This window comes from Thermobia domestica, chromosome 9 (genome assembly GCF_964235325.1).
Source record: "Thermobia domestica chromosome 9, izTheDome1.hap1.1, whole genome shotgun sequence".
Taxonomy (NCBI): Eukaryota; Metazoa; Arthropoda; class Insecta; order Zygentoma; family Lepismatidae; genus Thermobia; species Thermobia domestica.
In genome coordinates, this window is record NC_137462.1 from 14,678,429 (window position 1) to 14,699,939 (window position 21,511).

A 21,511-nucleotide genomic window follows, 5' to 3' on the forward strand; every position below is an offset into this window, starting at 1 on the left:
TCCTATTCAATCACAAATTGTTGCAATCGTTTGTACTTCGTTTGTACAGAAATGTGCAGGCGACATTTTTGTTTGTACGTAATTAGGGGCGCCGCCAGAACAGAAAAAAATGTGGGCTTTCTAAGTGGTATACCCCCCACTATTTCCAATTGAATCACAAATTGTCGCATTCGTTTGTGCATCGTTTGTACAGAAATGTGCAGGCGAAATGTTTGTTTGATCAACTTAAAGGCGCCGCAGAACGAAAACAAAGTGGGAGGATATCTAAGTTGTAGCCCCCCCCCATCATGTCCAATTGAATCGCAAATTATCGCAATCGTTTGTACATTGTTTGTACAGAAATGTGCAGGCCAAATTTTTGTTTGTACACTATTAGGGGCGCCGCAAGAACGAAAACAAATTGGGGGCTGTCTAAGTGGTAGCCCCCCACTATGTCCAATTGAATCACAAATTGTCGCAATAGTTTGTACTTCGTTTGTACAGAAATGTGCAGGCGAAATGTATGCTCCCACGCAATTAGGGGCGCCGCCAGAACGAAAAAAATTGGGGGCTGTCTAAGTGTTAGCCCCCCACCAACATGTCCTATTCAATCGCAAATTGTTGCAACCGTTTGTACTTTGTTTGTACAGAAATGTGCAGGCGAAATTTTCGTTTGTACGTAATTAGGGGCGCTGCCAGAACTGAAAAAAATGGTGGCTGTCTAAGTGGTAGCCCCCCCGTCACGTCCAATTCAATCACAAGTTGTCCCATTCGTTTGTGCATCGTTTGTACAGAAATGTGCAGGCGAAATGTTTGTTTGAACAATCTTAGGGGCGCCGCCAGAACGAAAAATAGTGGGAGGCTGTCTAAATGGTAGCCCACCCACCATGTCCAATTGAATCACAAATTATCGCAATCGTTTGTACAGAAATATGCAGGCCAAATTTTCGTTTGTACACTATTAGGGGCGCCGCAAGAACGAAAACAAATTGGGGGCTGTCTAACTGGTATTCCCCCACCAGCATGTCCTATTCAATCACAAATTATCGCAATCGTTTGTACTTCGTTTGTACAGAAATGTGCAGGCGACATTTTCGTTTGTACTTAATTAGGGGCGCCGCCAGAACTGAAAAAATGGTGGCTGTCTAAGTGGTAGCCCCCCCCCGTCACGTCCAATTCAATCACAAGTTGTCGCATTCGTTTGTGCATCGTTTGTACAGAAATGTGCAGGCAAAATGTTTGTTTGAACAATCTTAGGGGCGCCGCCAGAACGAAAAATAGTGGGAGGCTGTCTAAATGGTAGCCCACACACCATGTCCAATTGAATCACAAATTATCGCAATCGTTTGTACATTGTTTGTACAGAAATGTGCAGGCCAAATTTTCTTTTGTACACTATTAGGGGCGCCGCAAGAACGAAAACAAGTTGGGGGCTTTCTAACTGGTAGTCCCCCACCAGCATGTCCTATCCAATCACAAATTATCGCAATCGTTTGTACTTCGTTTGTACAGAAATGTGCAGGCGACATTTTCGTTTGTATACAATTAGGGGCGCCGCCAGAACAGAAAAAATTGGGGCTGTCTAAGTGGTAGCCCCCCACTATGTCCAATTGAATCACAAATTGTCGCAATAGTTTGTACTTCGTTTGTACAGAAATGAGCAGGCGAAATGTATGTTTGTACACAATTAGGGGCGCCGCCAGAACAGAAAAATTTGGGGGCTGTCTAAGTGGTAGCCCCCCACCATGTCCAATTCAAGCACAAATTTTCGCAATCGTTTGTACTTCGTTTGTACAGAAATGTGCAGGCGTAAAGTTTATTTGTACAGAATTAGGGGCGCAGCCAGAACGAAAACAAAGTGGGAGGGCAGTCTACATGGAAGCCTCCTACCATGCCTAATTCAATCACAAGTTTTCGCAATCCTATGTACGTCATTTGTACAGAAATGTGCAGGTAAAATTTTCGTTTGTAGACAATTAGGGGCGCCGCCAGCACGAAAACAAAGTGTGGGCTGTCTAAGTGGCAGTCCCCAACCAACATGTCCTATTCAGTCACAAATTGTCGCAATCGCATGTACTTCGTTTGTACAGAAATGAGCAGGCGAAATGTATGTTTGTACACAATTAAGGGCGCCGCTAGAACAGAAAAAAATGGGGGCTGTCTAAGTGGTAGCCTCCCACCATGTCCAATTCAATCACAAATTGTCGCATTCGTTTGTGCATCATTTGTACAGAAATGTGCAGGCAAAATTTTCTTTTGTACACAATTAGAGGCGACGCAAGGAAGAAATTAATGCGGGGTCTGTCTAAATGGTACCCCGTCCATCATGTCCAATTCAATCACAAATTGTTGTAATCGGTTGTACAGAAATATGCGAGCGTAATTTTCGTTTGTACACAATTAATGGTGCCGCCAGAAGGAAAACAAAGTGGAGCTGTGTAAATGGTAGCCCTCTCCATATCCAATTCAATCACAAATTATATCAATCGCTTGTACATCGTTTGCACAGAAATGTGCAGTCGAAATTTTCGTTTGTACTCTTTTAGGGGCGCCGCCAGAACGAAAACAATGTGGGGGATTGTATAAATGGTAGAAACATTAAAAAAAATGTGTCACATTTATGGAGTATTTTTCTAACAGGACTTTGTTCCACTTTTGTGTGGTTTGGTATGTTCACACTATCGTGTGATTCACTATATTGATCTTATCCTAACGATGATGGAATTAAATGTTTTTTTTTTGTTTTTTTAATATTTATACTTATATTAACAATCATTATTGCTGAGTTAGTTTTTCACTCCTCGGCTCTTATTATTAAACTTATTCATTATTTCTTACCTGAACTGAATCCTTATGAGAAGAATTTATTTTTTTCTTTCTATCTTGCGCAGAAACCGTTATTCTCATCTCGTACAGGAAATTGATAAGTGGAAGATATAACAAATTCACAAAGTAGACTGTTAAAGGGAAAATTATAACACAGTATTTTGTTTTATTTGATCATCTTCATTAAACTCATTTTGCAGAAACTATAGAATGTATGGTGAAATATTTTGTTGCATTCAGCATTCTGATTTACGAGTAGAGTTGCTAACTGGCCGGTATTTGCTGTGATTTTGATTAAGGCCGGTGAGCGGTACAAACTTATTAGCCCCCTTCTGACGGGTATTTTGGAATCTGCAATCCAGAATATAACATTAAACATCGAAATTTATCAACAGTGCCTTTACAAACACAAATTTCCGTTGTATTATACATTACCGATATTTTTTTAATGTATGGCAGTTTTTTTATTTATTTAACATAACAAATTTGATAACACTTATATTTTATTGTAAAAGGATTTTATACATTTATTGAGAGTAGAAAATGACATTTTAAAGCAATTTCCTTTGTTTGAAGTGTAAGTTTATAGAGCAAATTTCATTTTATGAATCAACTATTGTTACATAAAGATTAATATCCAGTCTTATTCATCTGTTTCGAAAATTTTAAACAAGTGGCAATTGCTGGTAAATAAAATAACGATCAATACAGTCTTCAGTTTCTCATTTGTACAGAGAATTTTGAGGGTCTGCCGGTAATTTTGTTTTCCTGAGTTGGCAACCTATTTACTAGGTTTTGTTTCAACTCTGCTACGTAGTGGCTCCGTACTGACACTCCGCATGCAAATAAGTATGTAAGGCTACCATACGCCCCGGTTTCTTAAAATTTGTTCCGGTGTGCAGAAATTTTCCTTCTTGTCCTGTTTTTTTTCTTTATTATTATTATTAATTACATATCAAAATTTCTGAAAAGATAATGAAATCGACTTATTCCTTTTGCTTTCAATTCCGACAATACTATAGGAACAATTTCATTCTAATCTTTACTATTATTCCAATCGCTGCTTCCCCGGATATAACATGCAATATTTAAATCCTCCTAAGTAGCACTCTTATCACTAAAAGTAAGAATGTATACCCCGAGGTGGCAACAAATTCTTGTGACGTTGCAGACCAGCCCCGAAAACATTTTTTTCTGCTTCAGAAAAAAAATTATGCAAATTGCTTTCTTTTAGTTCGCATTTTAGGTTAACAAAAATAAATCAGTCTATTGAAATTTGGAAACAACTTCATAAATCTGGATTTTTTTTTCTTTATAGACATGTAGAGCATGTAAAGGTGGTGTGTGTAATAATATTGAAAATATAATTTTTGCCTAAATATTGTATGTTCACTGATTGCGTTTATATTGTATAACAGCTTCTAGCTTGTATAATAATTTTTAGAACTGTTGATTAAGTATGGACTATATTAATACATTATTTTAAGTTGTATAACTAGTGCGATACTGTAGTAAAATTGGAAAGATAAAATTAATACAAAATGCAATATTTACTACTATTTGTAAGATGTCCCGTTCTTTCTGTTTTCAAAAAGTATGGTAGCCTTAAAGTATGCTAAACCATACAAAATAAATTGTACTGTAAATTGTACCCCTCTGATAGTGCTCTCAAACGGGTCGGGTCGGGTGGAGTCGGGTTACGGGTCGGGTCGGGTCGAGTCGGGTTGTCGGGTCGGGTCTTTCGGGTTAGCTCGTGTCGGGTCACTCGGGTTGAGTCGTCACATTCTTCACCTATTTTCTATACGGAATACTATAAGGAGCTTTGTTGTAGAATTCAATTCGAAGTTGGTGAATGAATGATAATTGTGACTAATTGAAGGTGAAATAGTAACAAAATTTTAATTTAACCCTATATTAACTAATTGGCATTGTAATTGTAATTAATATTACTACTGACTTTTTTCCTTTCTGCGTTTCTATGTCAAGTTGAATGTCACATTAAGTGAAATTGAAAGGAAATATCTAGTTAACGTCCAATGTTATGCAGCAACGCTAAGAGAGACAGCGATGATGAGAAATAATTGAAGTGGTTGAATGCAGAAAGTGGGAGGAAATGGGAGAACACCGAGAAAACCCATGCACATGGTGTTTGTCCACCAGAAAACTTACTTGGTACGAACTGGAATCAATACCCATGGATCTTCGGGTCAAAAATCTGCCTTTGGGCAGGACACATTATTATTATTACTATTATTATTATTATTATTATTATTATTATTATTATTATTATTATTATTATTATTATTATAACTTTAAGAGTGCCCAAGAAAGTTCCACCGCCTTTTCACCAACACCTTCGAACATTGGTATGTAACCTAAGACGTACCTGGAATATCAAAAATCGTCTCCATCAGCCTCGACGACCTTCTACCGACGTTCTGGAAGGCTATGGATTCCATCGCAGTCGAACTTGGTGGGACGTGAAGTGAAGAAGGTATCAAATGCATATTGAACCTCTACTAGCGATTTGAATTGGCGTCCTCTAAGGTGATTGTCCAAGGAATGGAACAGGTGATAATCGGACGGTACAATGTCCGTGGAGTATGGCGGATCCAATAGTGTTTTCCATTCAAGGCGTAGAATGATGTACTGGGTCATTTTCGACACGTGGGGCTTAGCGTTGCCTTGCAACAAGAGGACCCCTTTGCGATTCAGAACTGCTGGATCCAGACAGTACACAGTTGCATTGATGATCTGACCAGCTTGTAGCTATTCCCGATGGACGATGCCTCGAGCAGTCCACAAAATGCACAGGAGAACCTTATTCTGGTGTAGTGCTGGCTTGGGCTGTTTTCAACCGGTTCATGGGATGCTAACCAACAATGACGGCGCCGTGGATCTTCGTACAGGACCCACTTCCCATCACACGTCAACACCCTGTCCAGAAATTGCTCCTTCCTCAGACGAGACACCAAAGAAACACAGGTGATGCTCGCGTTGCTTTCTGGCTCCAAGTCAAATCATGTAGGACCCATCAACCCAACTTGCAGTGCTTCCCAAGTTGATGGTGGTGGTGCCGAATGGTTTCTCCACTCACACTGAAATGTAGTACCAGTTCCTCACATATCTGTCTTCGCCTCAATTCCTGCATGAAGATCTTTATTTTGAACATCTGTTTGTCTTCCGGCACGTGGTGCGTCTTCGAGTGTTTCGTCACCGTTCTTAAACCGTTATACCACTGCACTCTCCGCGTAGTCACGACACCCTCACCAAAGGTCTGTCATATCTTCCGCTCCGCGGAGCAGCAATTTGAACTCGTACAGCAAACAAGCCCTTATGACGCTCTGTGAAGGTCCCATGTTCACCCAGTCCTTACGCACGTTCACGGTGTATCTGAACAGCCACAACCAAGTAGTATGTTGGATATACTTACTAGTGTTGCTCACGAGACCAGGTTTGGGGCATTCTCGTCTCGAAAATGTGTCGTGAAGGTAGTTTCGTCTCGAAAAGTGCATATGTTTCTATTGAAAGAGCTCTGTCTCATCTCGTACCCCTTCATGAAAATTCTGTCTCGTCTCGTCTCGTCCAACAACTGACCTTCACATTACAGCCATTTGCATTCAACTCACGGTGTGAGGGCCAATTGAACACAGACCTCCACAAAGAGACAGAACTTTCTTTGTCATCTTCAGATTATTATTATTATTATTATTATTATTATTATTATTATTATTATTATTATTATTGCTGCGGTAGTGATTTGACTTTCTCCGCAATAAAATACTTGCTAATTTTATATAATGTTGCAAATATCTTCTAGATAAATTAATCAAGAAAAAATAAAAGGTAATTCCCTACAGAATGAAATTTCAGTGCAATTAGTTCCTTATGATTCTATCAGACAGCAACGCTGTTTTTAAATAGAAAAATCGAGATGTTAACGTGATGAAATTTTTGTTTGTTACACAGCAAAAAATATTAAAAGAAGTTCTATATACTTTCCTTACTAGAAAATAATGTTGTCTTCAGAACTTTTATTCTTTTAGTCTTCAGAACTTGTCTTCAGAACTCAGTCAAATTTTATTTTGATTTTCGAAGTTGATTGCCTAAATTTTAACCTTGGAAATTTGGATGTGGAGTAAAATAAAGAAGGTTAGCAGGGTAGAAAGGAAAACGAATTAGGAAATGCTGAAAAAATGCAAGAGACGAGAGCAATATTACACGATATAAGGAAGCGAAAAAATGGACGGATCACAAGTTTCGATCTTGCTAAGGGATTGCATTCTGAGAGATGTAGTAAAGGGGGTGATATCAGGAGAGCGAGAGTGTGTAAGAAGGTAGCAATTGATAGATTGTAATAAGGAGGGTGGTACTTTATGTTGGGTTGCGAGGCAGATATTAGCGGGAAATCGCAAAGATGGAAGCTTCTTACCTAGTTCACGGAAACTGGCCTGTCATTAATGGCAGAACACTGAGGAGGAGGAGGAGGATAATTATACTACAAATAAAAAAGCCGAAACAATGGTTTATGCATAAGAATTGGTCAGCATTTTTTTCTGGTGGCAGTTTTGTAAGGTTCTAGCTCTCTCAAACTGATTAGATTGTAAGGTCAGGTCACTCGGGTCGGTTGTCGGGTTAGGTCACTTCGGGTTGGTTCACTCGGGTCACTTTGGGTCGGGCCAATCGGGTCAGCTCTGGTCGGGTTGTCGGGTCGGATCAGTCAATTCGGGTCACGGGTGGGGTCGGGTCGGTCTTCAACACATATAATTTCCACGAAAATTACAATATACCACGGTTTATACCTCATTGGACTTCCAATAAAACATTTTCAATGATGTGTACACCATGTCACCATTTTTGTATGAGGAAATTTCTAGAGGGATTTTTTGGGAATTTGATGGAGTGTAGATTCCTGTGTGTGTGTGTGTGTGTGTGTGTGTGTGTGTGTGTGTGTGTGTGTGTGTGTGTGTGATACGTTACAGGATACAAGATGTCGAGGAAGTGTGTAATAAACCGGACAATTTCTGTTATGTATGTGGGGAGCTGATATTTAAATCACAACGTCGATGTTTTACTCCACTTGTGAGGAAGTGTTATCAGTTATATTTTGGTTGCTGTGTAGGAGACCAGGATAAGAACTGGGTTCCTCACTACATTTGTTGTACTTGCGGGAAACGTCTGACTGGGTGGGCAAATGGTGGACGAAACATGAACTTCGCAGTACCGATGATCTGGAGGGAACGAAAAGATCATTCCTCAGACTGCTACTTTTGTACGACACAGATAAAAGAAATAAGCAGTAAATCTAACCACACAGTACAGTACCCTAATTTGCCATAAGCAATTAGGCCAGTTTCACACAGTGCAGAATTACCTGTACCAGTACCTCCTCCTCATCTTACAGTAAATGAGGATTACGTACTTGAGGCAACTATTGAAGTTCCAAATGAAGCTGATGATCCTACTTATGTAGGAAGCACATCTACATTGGATCCCAATCTGATAACTCCGGGTGAACTAAATGACCTCGTACGGGATTTAAAACTCTCCAAGACACAGACAGAACTTCTTGATTCTAAACTTAAGGCTGGATTCTGCTCCATCGTGACACTAAAGTGTGTATTTTTCGAAACCTTCATACAGAGTTTCAAAACTATTATTCTCAAGAAAATGATTTAGTGTATTGTAATAACGTCTGTGCTGTAATGGATAAACTTGGACTTGCACATATAAGTACAGAGTAGAGATTGCTTATTGAAGAGATACCAGTGACAGTGAAGTTCAAAAATGCTAGCCGATTACTATTAGACACTTAAAAGAGATGTTCTAGAAACCAAACACAGAAGAAAGTCGACAACTAAAACATATTAGTTGAGGTAAGTAAGTGTCCATTTATTAAGAAGATACCGCTCACTTCTATTGTATTATTTATTAAGTAGATATAAAATGCTGACACGGTGTATACATCATTGAAAATATGTTTTATTTCAAATCCAATAAGATATAAACCGTGCTTATATTGTAATGGAAGTTATATGTGATTTTATCTGCACTAATGAATATTGTAAAATGAACAGTACACATAGCATATTTTTATATAAATATGTTTATTTCTCTAGATAGAATAATGCTACTTAGAGGGCTTACTAAGTATAAATCAAGCTAACATACAATATAATTTGTGTGTTTATATACCTAACGTACCCAAGCTACAAGTATGAAAATGGTTTTTAAAAAAAGAAAAAGAAAAGAAATTTGAGGGGAAATTTTCCGAAAACACCTGGTCACGGAAAAAACTGAGGGTGATAGAGAAAAACTGATTGCAGATTCGAATTGTACGTGAAAAGTTCTATTAGAATCAGGTATTTTCTTCCGTGTGCCAGAGAAAAAGAATTTTTTTTTTCGACTAGTGTAATAGGTACCATTTTCAAACTCAGCAACCGTTATTCAAACCGGTTAACGTTGATCGCAGATATTAAAAATACTCACATCCGTATATTATTTAATACAAACGAAAATTTTACCTGCACATTTCTGCACAAACGATGTATAAACGATCGCGACAATTTGTGGTTCAATCGAACATGGTGGGGCTAGCACTTAGACAACTCCCCTTTTTTTTCGTTCTGTCCACGCACCTGATAGCGTAGAAAAAAAAAAACTTTCGCCTGCGTATTACTGCCCAAACGATGTACAAACAATTTAGATAATTTTCTTTTGAATCGGAGTAGGGAGGTGCTACCAATTAGGCAGCCTATACTTTGTTATCGTTTTGGCGGGGCCACATTTATGTGCAAACGAAAATTTCAGCTGCACATTTATGTACAAAGGCGTACAAGCAAGTGCGAGAGTTTGTGGTTGAATTGAACATGGTGGGAGGACTACCATTTAGACAGCCCCCACTTTGTTTTCGTTCTGGCGGTGCCCCTAATTGTATACAAACCAGGGCCGGCGCGAGGGGGGGTCGAGCCGAGCCACCACCCGGGCCGGCAAGTCTGATGGGCGGCAAAATTTGAAAAAAGGAAAGAATACAGGGGCGGCAAAATTTGAGAAAGAAAACAATAAAAGGGGCGGCATGTGAAAGAACCGCCCAGGGCGGCAAAACTTCTAGCCCGGCCCTGGTACAAACGAAAATCTCGCCTGCACATTTCTCTATAACTATATTCAAACAATTCCGACAATTTGTGGTTCAATTGCACATGGTGGGGGGCTACCATTTAGACAGCCCCCACTTTGTTTTCGTTCTGCCGTCGCCCCCTAATTACGTACAAATGAAAAATTTCGCCTGCATATTTCTGTACAAACGATGTACAAACGATTGCGACGATTTGTGATTGAATTGAACATGGTGATTGGGCTATCACTTAGAAAGTCCCCCACTTTGTTTTCGCCCTGGCGGCGCCCCTAATTATGTACAAACGAAAATTTCGCATGCACATTTCTGTACAAACGATGTAGAAACGATTGCGACAATTTGTGATTGAATTGGACATGGTGGGGGGGGGTATCTTTTAGACAGACCCCCACTTTTTTTCCTTCTGGCGGCGCCCTTAATTATGTACAAACGAAAATTTAGCCTTCACATTTCTGTAGAAACGATGTGGAAACGATTGCGACAATTTGTGATTGAATTGGACATTTGGGGGGGGGGGAGGCTATCACTTAGACAGCCCCAATTTGTTTCAGTTTTTACGGCGCTCCCATTTATGTACAAGCAAAAATTTCGCCTGCACATTCTTGTACAAATGATGTAGAAACGATTGCGACAATTTTTGCTTGAATTTGACATGGTGAAGTGCTACCATTTAAACAGCCCCCACTTTGTTTTCGTTCTGGCGGCGCCCCTAATTGTGTGCAAACGAAAATTTGGCCTGCACATTTCTGTACAAACGATGTAGAAACGAATGCGACAAATTGTGATTGAATTGGATATGGTGGGGGGCTACCACTTAGACAGCCCCCACACTATTTTCGTTCTTGCGGCGCCATTAATTTTGTACAAACAAAAATCTCGCCTGCACAGTTCTGTACAAACGATGTAGGAACGATTGCGACAATTTGTGATTAAATTGGACATGGTGGAAGGGAATACCATTTAGATAGACCCCACATTGATTTCGTTCTGGCGGCGCCCCTAATTGTGTACAAACAAAAATTTCGCATGCACATTTCTGTACAAACGATGTAGGAACGATTGCGACAATTTGTGATTGAATTGGACATGGGGGGGGGCTACCATTTAGACAGCCCGCACTTTGTTCTCGTTCTGGCGGCGCCCCTAAATGTGTACAAACATAACTTTTGCCTGCACACTTCTGTACAAAAGGTGTAGAAACGATTGCGATAATATGTGATTGAATTGGACATTTTGGGGGGGCTAACATTTAGACAGTCCCCCACTTTTTTTCGTTCTGGCGACGCCCCTAATTGTCTAAAAACGAAAATTTTGCTTGCAGATTTCTGTACAAAGGATGTACAAACGATTGCGACAATTTCTGATTCAATTGTACATAGTGGGGGACTACCACTTAGACAGCCCCCACTTGTTTTCGTTCTGGCGGCGCCCCTAATTGTGTACAAACGAAAATTTGGCTTGCACATTTCTGTTCAAGCGATGTAGAAACGATTGCGACAATTTGTGATTGAATTGGACATGGTGGGGGCTACCATTTAGACAGCCCCCACTTTGTTTTCGTTCTTGCGGCGCCCGTAATTGTGTACAAAGGAAAATTTTGAATTCACATTTCTGTACAAACGATTGAGACCATTTCCGATTGAGTCTGATAAGGGGGGTGTGTCTAAATGGATGTCTCCTCACCTCTACTGTAATTAAATTCTTCCTCGAGAAAATCTGTAATCAACACTGTCAGTAGCTGCGTCGTCGACTAATATACCTTAACAAGTACAGCTTTATTTTCGTATATTTTTGAACAGTTAACTAATTTAAAACTATCGCAAACAAGAATATGTAGTCAACTTCTTAAATACTTCGCTCGCAGGAACCCGTTCAGCGCGTGCAACAAGCAAAAGCAACATGTTTGGCGTCTCACAAATGAAAAAGGGGAAAAAAGAAAAGCAAAAGCAGCACGGCAGTGCCTTATCGCAGTCAGAGCTGACAACATAGTTTCGGTCGTCACTAACGCCAATAGACCTACTAGCGGTGTACAAGAGTTATATAGTTACAATATACGTTGTGCCACAGTAGCGCTACAGGCGGAATGTGCACGAACTACAAATGAATATGTTCCCTTACAAGCATCAGACACTGTTGCACCCTCTTTACATTCTACACATCATTTTTTCTCCCACTTTTTGACCTTGACAAGCAGAAGTACCAGGCTTTCCGAGTTCACAACCATAAACTGTTTGTGTACAGAGTACGTTTTCAGTTCTTCCAATGACTCTGCGCGCGAAGAACAGGGGTGATGATCGGGCTACCGAATACGGCAGTCAGAGACACCCGGTTGCGACTTTAAATGTATAATACAAATATAGAGCCTTGGCAATGCCGTGAGGATGAATATATATATATATATATATATATATATATATATATATATATATATATATATATATATATATATATATAGATCAGTGTGTGTGTGTGCCCTGACCATATAAAACTTGGTTTTGTGTGGAAGAAGAGAAAGAAAAATCCAAAGAATTCTCACTGAGGATATACCATCGAGGTGTGTTCATGGACGTATCATATCACTTAATATCTATTTTTATAACAGAAGTTGGAAACGTAAAGAAATAAACTACTGCTGAATCAACTTCATAACATATTGCTTGTTTCCAGAAACTTAATATGAACTATTCGTCTAATAATTAAGCGCGAGACGAACTGAGGGAACTGAACCCGAGCAACCCCAGTGCAAGATGGCAATCTATGATCAAAGCTCATTCCATCAAGTCTTTTTCCATCTGATCTACTGGATTCTGTTGGTTCTCTCACTGCTTGTGTTTGTTGAGATATTAGCGCTCTTAAGATTAAGTCATTTACTGCTGAATGACGTGAGTGACTGTCTGTCCATCAGTACTCTTTAAACGTGAGAGTGTAGACACTTTATAACTAAAAAAGTCTTTAGCACAGGCAGGACAACGAGGCACACTCGCTTCTAAACGTAGCGCAATTTCTATCCGAAAACTTTCATGACAAACATGTAAATATTATATTCATTTGCATTATTATTTTTAACAATTATGTAAAAGTACACAAGAGAAATTGTCTACTGCAATTAAGTGAAAGAAAAAATATGACCATTCTATAATCTTACTATGACATCAACTGTCATCTAGGGGACATTGCAGATTTTATTTTAAATATTATACTCTTCTAAAAGTGGTCAAACTGCAAATTCAAAGTAGTTGTTGTTAAGAAGACTTCTCCGTCTTCCTCGCTTCCCCCTTGTTCTAGCGGTGGAAATTGTTCCTCTCCTTCGCGCAAACCACGCCCTCGCACACCCTCACCCTTCCAGTAACAATTGGTCCTCGCCCTCGTTCACCCTCGTCCTTGCGAAGGGATTTGTCCATCGCCCTCGGCCTCGTGCTGAAGACGTATCCTCGCCCTGGCGAAGGGAGTTGTACATTGCCCTCACTCGCCCTCGTATTGGAAATTTCCCCTAGCCCTTGCGCATCCTTGCCATTGCTGCCGAAACTTCTCCTCACCATCGCGCACCGTCGTCTTCTCGAATGCAGTTGTCAATCGCCCACGCTCGCCCTCGCCCTCGTGTTGGGAATATCTACTCACCCTCGCGAACCCTCAACCTCGCTTCATTGTGCGCGAGGGAATTTGAGGGTGAGGATGCCCTTGAGAGGGACACCCTCGCGAGGGTGAAAATCTCTGGTTTGGAATAGTTTATCGGGCAAAATTATAGACGTTAATCTTAGCGATTTATGTAATCACGACTCATAAAAAATTCATGTTTCACATAGTTATGTTTCCTCTCTTGCACTCATCTTGTATATCTATTCTAATATTGTAATAAACCCTATTATGTCTCATTGAACTTCTCCTAGGGGGATATTATGATAACACGGTTAGAGACAACAAACAACTAAGGTACGACTTCGATATGTATTCTCTATGAGCTTTACTTCATACCAGCGAATCAAAGAAGATAAGAGTATCTGGATTAAATGCGGGATGTTAACTAATTACAGTCCCGTTTGGAAGGAAGGAGAGAGAGAGAGATAACGAATTCCAAATCCATAGAAAGCAAAATTCTATAATGAAAATTCTCCTAAATGGAATAGTATGTGCTCCTTGCCACGGACACACACTATGTGGTTCGTATCACGCCTCTTAATTACGGTGGAGCCCTCAAATTGTTAGTGATCGTCTGTCGGATTACAACCGGAGGACCGCGTCATCTTCAGTCACCAAATCAGTACACCACCGTAGAGGTTGATGGAATTTCGTCAGGTATGAATTGTGAACTCTACACAGTAACTATACACCCCAACTGTAATAGTTGGTGGCAACCGTCGGTGGTACTACTGTTTTATTTTTACACTCGTTACGTCGTTTGCCCAGGCTCGTGCATCGGTGAGGCCAGTGCTACAGAGGAAAAGTTTCATTTTTTTAATTCTTTGCGAATTACTTTATTTCTGCTGTATGCATGTTTTGTAGTAGGAACTAGGTTAAATCATAGCGTTGCTAGGGATATATGTTGAGCGACTAACGAAATAAAAAGGGCAAAATTGAAGATTAGAACCATCAGTTTTCCGCAGTAAATAAAAACGCTGGCGCGAACTTGGAAAATGACATTGCCCAGCTGGCGATGGAAAACATTATTATATGTGGGATTCATACGGCAATGTTTATTGTTTATATAGTGATAAAGTTAAAGCAAAAGGACACGCTATTCCTCAATTTAGTCGATGGTAACATACTAATTCGCCGATGTATATTGATACGTGGGATAGAACCTTGTATTTAGATCCTTCCACTCCGACTTCTGACGTGCAAGAACCACCTGAGATCGGTTGTGAAACAACCCGCTTTGCAGTTTCTAGTCCTGCAGGACTTGCGCTTAATCCTGCACAAGGAAACAAGAAACCGTTTCCTTTATTTCGGACTTTGGTTCTTGAATCGGAAATAAACGAAATACCGCCTGGAATGAATGCTAGGGACTTGAGAAAGAAAAATAATTTACAAGAGTGATTAGAAGTAACAGAATGTTGGCTTTTCAGGTAGATACGAGGATCACTATTGAGTTATAATCTACCCCAGGCGTTTTTCTTATTGTAGAGTCGAACCCAGTTCATCAGACAGGAATAGACAACGAAATTTTAGAAAATAAATCCCCTAAAACCGAAAATGGCAGTAGGAAAGAAGCTTTCCAAAATTTGCGTGAACCTGGCAGTCCGGAAACAATTTACTTCCCAGTAGAGTACGAACGATCTGAGATTCCATCTAACCTGCGTTAGAACAGTTTGACTAGGAAACTCATAATACTGTTATTAGTAACGAACTTAGCGGTGTCTATATAAGCGTTAAACCTGACTTGGCTGATACGTGTATCGAACCCAGAGCCTCCAAACAGCAAGTACTAAGTTAATATAAAGAAAATGACCTGTATTACTCAAATATTAGTCAGAACGACGAAATAGTAAAACGACTTAGGACATCATTACAAACTGACTTATCGCCAGTGATAGGAGCCTTAGCACAACCAATGATTAGAGGAAAGAAAAATAAGAAGGTACAGACCACCGTTGTTCGTTGCATGGACTAGGGTGTAGAAATATTATGGGTACTTTTTCTGGCAGATGCAATCATTCCTAATGAGCAATTATCACTAACATAACATGTAATAGGGAATATCGACATCAAGGTTCAAACTGAATATCCCATGCGGAAATCGAACCGTAGTGTTCAAACCGACTTTAGGTTCCCATAAATGATTAGCATCGAGACTAATCCGGATCTCAAAGCGTTATGTAGAGTTTCTACTCAAACCAAGCCCGCAAGCTTTCCGCTGAAAGAAAAACTGTCGCACCTAGAAGGCATAGATAATTTGCTTGGTGTAGCTAGGCGAGTTAGATGTTCAGACGGAACCGTTATTAATTCCGAATCCGAGGATGATGATACTGGAACGGAAGCGAGGTTGGAATATAAATTCAACCGATTACAAGCTGAAGACGAGTCTCCCTCCGAGTTGGAATTAAAGCATTCCAACAGAACTAACCCAGAGTTATTTCCTACCTTATTGAGTAACGAAGCAGCGACGTTTACTCCGTTGAGCCCAGAAGACGACCTTACCTATTCTAATCGCACAGGACGGGGAAGCAATTTGTTGTTTTTATTAATTGAGAAATTACAAGTGTAAGAAGGAAATAACAGACAGCAATAAGACTTCCTAGTAGGAAAGGCAAATGAACTTAGAAAAAAAAATCGAAAAATGATTTAACATTAAATGAATAGTTATCCTTTTCATTGTAATGTTTTTTTTTTTTTAAATAAATTGTCCCATAGTTCAAAATAAGATATTTTGTCATGTGTCTAAATACACATATCTTCACAGTACCATTGCTTATTTGATTACTAGCTAAGTTTCGGGATAACGATTTAATTATAATTTAAATCATATTATATTACAATTCATAGTGTTTTAAAGTATGTATAAGGACTTTAGCCTAAAACACACATTTCCCATTCCCTGTTGAAGTCATCTTTTATTATTCTTATGTTTTTCTTTTCCGCAGCCAACCTTCATTAGTACAGGTTTCAGTAAAGGCAACATTGTAAGCTAATTTGCAAAATGTGCTCGCTAGTGCAGCATATCGCTAGTGCAGCTTATCGCGCCCATGACCAACTGTCATTACTTCTCTAAATCATTTGCAGTTAAAATTATTACAATCCTAAATCGGCAATTTCAGCCGGATTTGGTTTACATCCACCTAACGCACGATTTTATAGAATCATTGGAAGCCATCTGCGCTGGTCTCATTGATAGGAACCTGTCAGCTGACGTTCTAACAGACACTATTAGTGCCCTAACACAGAATATTATAGCAGAGTTACACTATGTCCAGGGTCAGTCAATGGCCTTTGTCATCAGAAAATGGATGCCTCCAAGAAGTCCTAATCTGGAAGTCCGAATTACCGTATTACAAGTAATAGAGGCAGTATCATTACCTTAGGGGTATGGGAGTATATAATATATTCGGTACGGAAACGGAACGCAAAAACTCTTCGCTTTCATTCCTCCCAGACAATCATCTAAAGTGTTACCACCCTTTTCCCCTATTATCTGCAACGATATCTTGCATTGAAATATAACAAGATAGGAAATTTTTTGCTATTCAAAGATGGCTACATACATTTGGTTCCCCAAGCACAATTTAGTTTGCCTTCTGTTTCATTTTGTCTTTTATTTTGATTTGAGTTTAACGTCCCCTTCAATACTGAGGCTATATGAGACCTGTAGCTACTGATTAACGTGGAATCCTAACCACATGAACTCCCGCCGAGAAACGAACCGGAAACTCCCAAGCAAGAGGCGCCTACGCTAACCGCTCAGCCAAGGAGGTCCATTATTATTATTATTATTATTATTATTATTATTATTATTATTATTATTATTATTATTATTGAGTTGATTTCAGTTTAACGTCCCTTTCAGCAGCAAGGCTACATGAGACGTGGACCTACTGATTAACGTGGAATCCAAACCACATTAGCTCCCGCTAAAATATAGCACATATGGTTCTGCACTATAATGAATGTAATAAGCTATACAGGGTGGCTGAAAACACTAGTTTATTTTCGCTCATTGTTCCCCTGTAATAACATTAACTCTTATCATATTTAGCAACACTAGTTCACATCCGGTCACTCTGGATGATGAAATACTTCTGAAGCGTCACTTCGTCATGGGGTTTGTTCCGTTAAAGACTCCATGCTACTCGAAAGTCTGATTTTTAGCGTTTTATGTAGAAAACTGGACTAAATCAAGCGAATTTTACATGGGACAATGCCAATATCATGTTGTAACTGAAGAAGTTCCCGTTGTATAACATTTTTATTGAATTTAACATATTTTGAACTGTTTTTAGGAACATACTTCTCCACTAAGTCCTGTTCGGGCGTGGAAATCAGCTCGGAAACGGTGTTCTGGCTCGACTTCTTTGCTTGTGCTGTGCTCCTAGTGCTTTCGTCGTGTGTCACTGCTGTGCTTTTTGTGGAATCTGTATTTTCAAAATTAAGTGTGTGCAAGGAATGAAGGGTGTATAAATTTGCTTGAGTAAGAGGGGAGGGGGGTGGTGGAAACGAATTTGAAATATTGTTCTGTTCGTTCAAGATGGCTGTATTGTGCGTTAGTGACTCCTCATTGTGCATAGTTGTGTGCGTGTCTGAATGTTCCCCCTTATTTGTGTTCGTGAATGAAGTAGATCCCTTTTCAGTGTCGCAGTGTTCAGTGTCAATGTAAAAAAGATTCTTGAATGAAATAATGTCGTCATCATTCTTGTGTGTTGTAGAGCTTATGCTATTTTGCTCTTTGCTTTGTGGTGAGTCCAGTATAAAAATATGAGGAATAGACGTCTCACAGGAAATTACCTTCTCCGCTTTTCTAGTTGCTTTCTTATAAAGAAATATTCCTATCGCTACTAACATAATGCCTAGGAGGGAGGTTACTGCGATTGCTGCCAAGAAAATAATTACTAATTTTTCCATTTTTCTTTTCTGTAATAAAGACAAAATATGTTTTCGTCAGGCTTGTTATATCCCTAAATATTATATATTGCTAAATTCTAAATACTTAATATTTTAAAAATAATATATTTATTTACATATTCATGTACTTAAATCTGGCTTTTATTAGCAACTGAATCTCGCGTCTCACGAGATCATGCATTGAGCTAATTTACATGTAGGTTCTGTTTCGATATTATATACTGAATCAACCTCAAAATTGATTTATTAGAATAATATCTATTTTGATTTCAGACTTTAACGTAGTTACTTTTGATAGGCTAATACCTCATCTATTGTCTACGTAATATTTTCTTCTTTTTTTTCATATTACACATAATAGTCAATACTTATCATTAAATACTAATATAATATAATGGTAAAATAAATAGTAATTGCCATTATTAGTACAAAATAGGGTATCTTAAACATCTAATACATATATATATATATATATATATATATATATATATATATATATATATATATATAAATTCTTGTTTCTATCACCTATAATAAAATATCAGGCCTATACTAATAAATAATAAATCATCAATCGATTGATAGGTGATACTAAATATCAATAATTATTGATTGATTGATTGATTGGGTATTGATTTATTGATTACTTATTATTTTTTTACAATCCATTACCAAATAACACATTCTTACTTTAATACTCTATTACGTATTTTAGCTTGACGAAAAACATATTTGTACTCTATTCATTGTAGCTTATTAATGTATAACTTAACCTAATGTATAGCTTATTAATGTATAACTTAATCTTTATCTACTTCTTTTCCTTTCCCGTTTTCCGCGGTTCGCGATTTCTTTCAGTTTTATATAGCCGTTCGGTAACGTACCATGCATGTTTTCTTGTTTGCCATTTTTTTATACTTGTTAATTTAATGTTTGGTTTCCTTATTTATTACATTTTCAGAACACTTCAATATTTCCAAATTATCAACTTTTATTTCTTTCTTTTCTTTTATTTTTCTCTACTCATTTCAAAATTTCATAATTAAAATATTTCAATTTAAACTGAATTTCCCACTTAGTGCTAAAACATTATGTAGATTCAATACAAGCAAAATACACTTGAACTCATTAGTGAAAATAGATTTTGCCTATGTAGTTTAAGTTTAATTTCAAATAACCTTATCACTCTATTAAAATATTATTCAAACTTTATTATTTCAAATCTATGTTCAAGAATTTTGGATATTATTGATAATATTTAAAGTAGTCGTAAAAACTTTTAATTCTATAATCGTAGATATAATTTTCAAATTGATAGTCAATTATTAAAAGAAATCCGCATGCATCTGCGCACTATGCAATTGGGATTCAAGTCATTGTTCGAGAATATATACATGTTAAAATCCCGAATATTAGCTTACAATTTCTCTGCGTTTGTTGGCCATTAAACAACAGACAATTTTGTTTCGTCTAAATTCAAGTTAGAACAGTATATATTGAATTTCCTGACATAATCGACTATTTATTGTCTATCTATAGATATTTCCTTTATTATTATTATTAGTACTTCTATTACATTATAGTTCATTAATTTATATTTATCACTTATCTTGCAAAAATAATTGTCTAACTTCAGTAATTATTTACTTCTAATGTCTATATTTCTATATGTTGTTATTCATTTACTTTCCTATTCCTAATATCTATGGTAATTAGTTGAATTGTCGATAATTTAACTTTATCATTTACGTTACATAACGCGACGTTGCATTTCAGAATCTAGTTCGATTTACTATGAACTACTCACAATAATGTTTATATTTCAAATGTTTATTAGTTTTTTAACAGTTCTAAGAGCTCATTAATAATTTAATTTTGACTTTTTGTATTCCACTGATCGTTTTTCTAGATAAGTAAGATTCTACAATTAAATAAATTATCACTGCTTTACAAGCGATCCAACGAGGCTATAATCTTACTATTTCTTCAGATGCATTTAGCTACCTCTTTCAATGTTGTCGCTGAAGACTCATGTGATTTGTAAACAAAAAATTCTCAATGAAGTGAGGTCCTATGCCATTCTTTTAACTTCCTGAGAAGTCGAATTCTTACCTATCTAGGGACTTATCTTAGGAAAAAGTTTGATCTAGACTTAATTGCTAAATATACCAATGATTTAAATTTTAATTTAATCGACAATTAACCTAACTTACAATAATCCACTGAATTCCGGAGTTTTGCGATACGATTTTCAAAAGAAAAAGGTCGGTTTTTTGTCCGGCCCAGATGGGGCTTTGGTTGAGGACGAGCGGCCCTACTCGCTCGCTAAATCGACTCGCAAAACTACGGTCATGTACCCTAAAGTACTTCATTATAATCACTTGGTGTTACTTTAATAACAAACATTCTAATTGACATTAAACATTTTCTTTTCTAATTATTAGTCTCTGTTTTTTTCTATGTTTATTCTATTTCTTCATCAGTTATGTCTATATGTATGTATATTTCCAGAATATTAATACTATGTGCATAAAATATAATATTTAATCTAATACTAAAAATAATATTTAACCTAAATATAAAATATCGTACTTTAATAAATTAATAACTTCCCTTAACCTATAATAATAACTATTTACATACTATATGCTAGATCTGTTTAATTGAAAAGCCATGCATTACGCTGCATGAACAGCTCGCCAAACGCAGCTAAATCCAAATGTGTTTGGTCGCTAGATATAACTATTTTTGCTTGTTTGTCAAATTGAGCAAAAGTCTGTACTAAACTAGCTATTTCAATAGCTGGAGAGCATTTAAAATTATTTCTAAATTTCTCTAACCATGTGTCTACTTTTAGTTGGTTTACACCAGCCCTAAAAATAGCACATATGGTGTAGTTTGGTTCTGTCGATTTGAGTGCAAAAAATGTTGCATTACGCAATGTCAAAGAGGTTTCAACTACTCCTGAAGCTGTAGACAAAAAATATCTTCTAAAACCCAATTCGATCAATTCCTCTAAAT

General features: G+C 37.8%; 1 protein-coding gene across 2 annotated transcripts in view; it reads left to right on the forward strand.

Moving 5' to 3' along the window:
• The window catches only part of LOC145694434 (uncharacterized), a 238,260-nt gene that overhangs the window by 211,542 nt on the left and 5,207 nt on the right, over nt 1–21,511 (forward strand). The gene's annotated exons all lie outside the window — the stretch shown is intronic.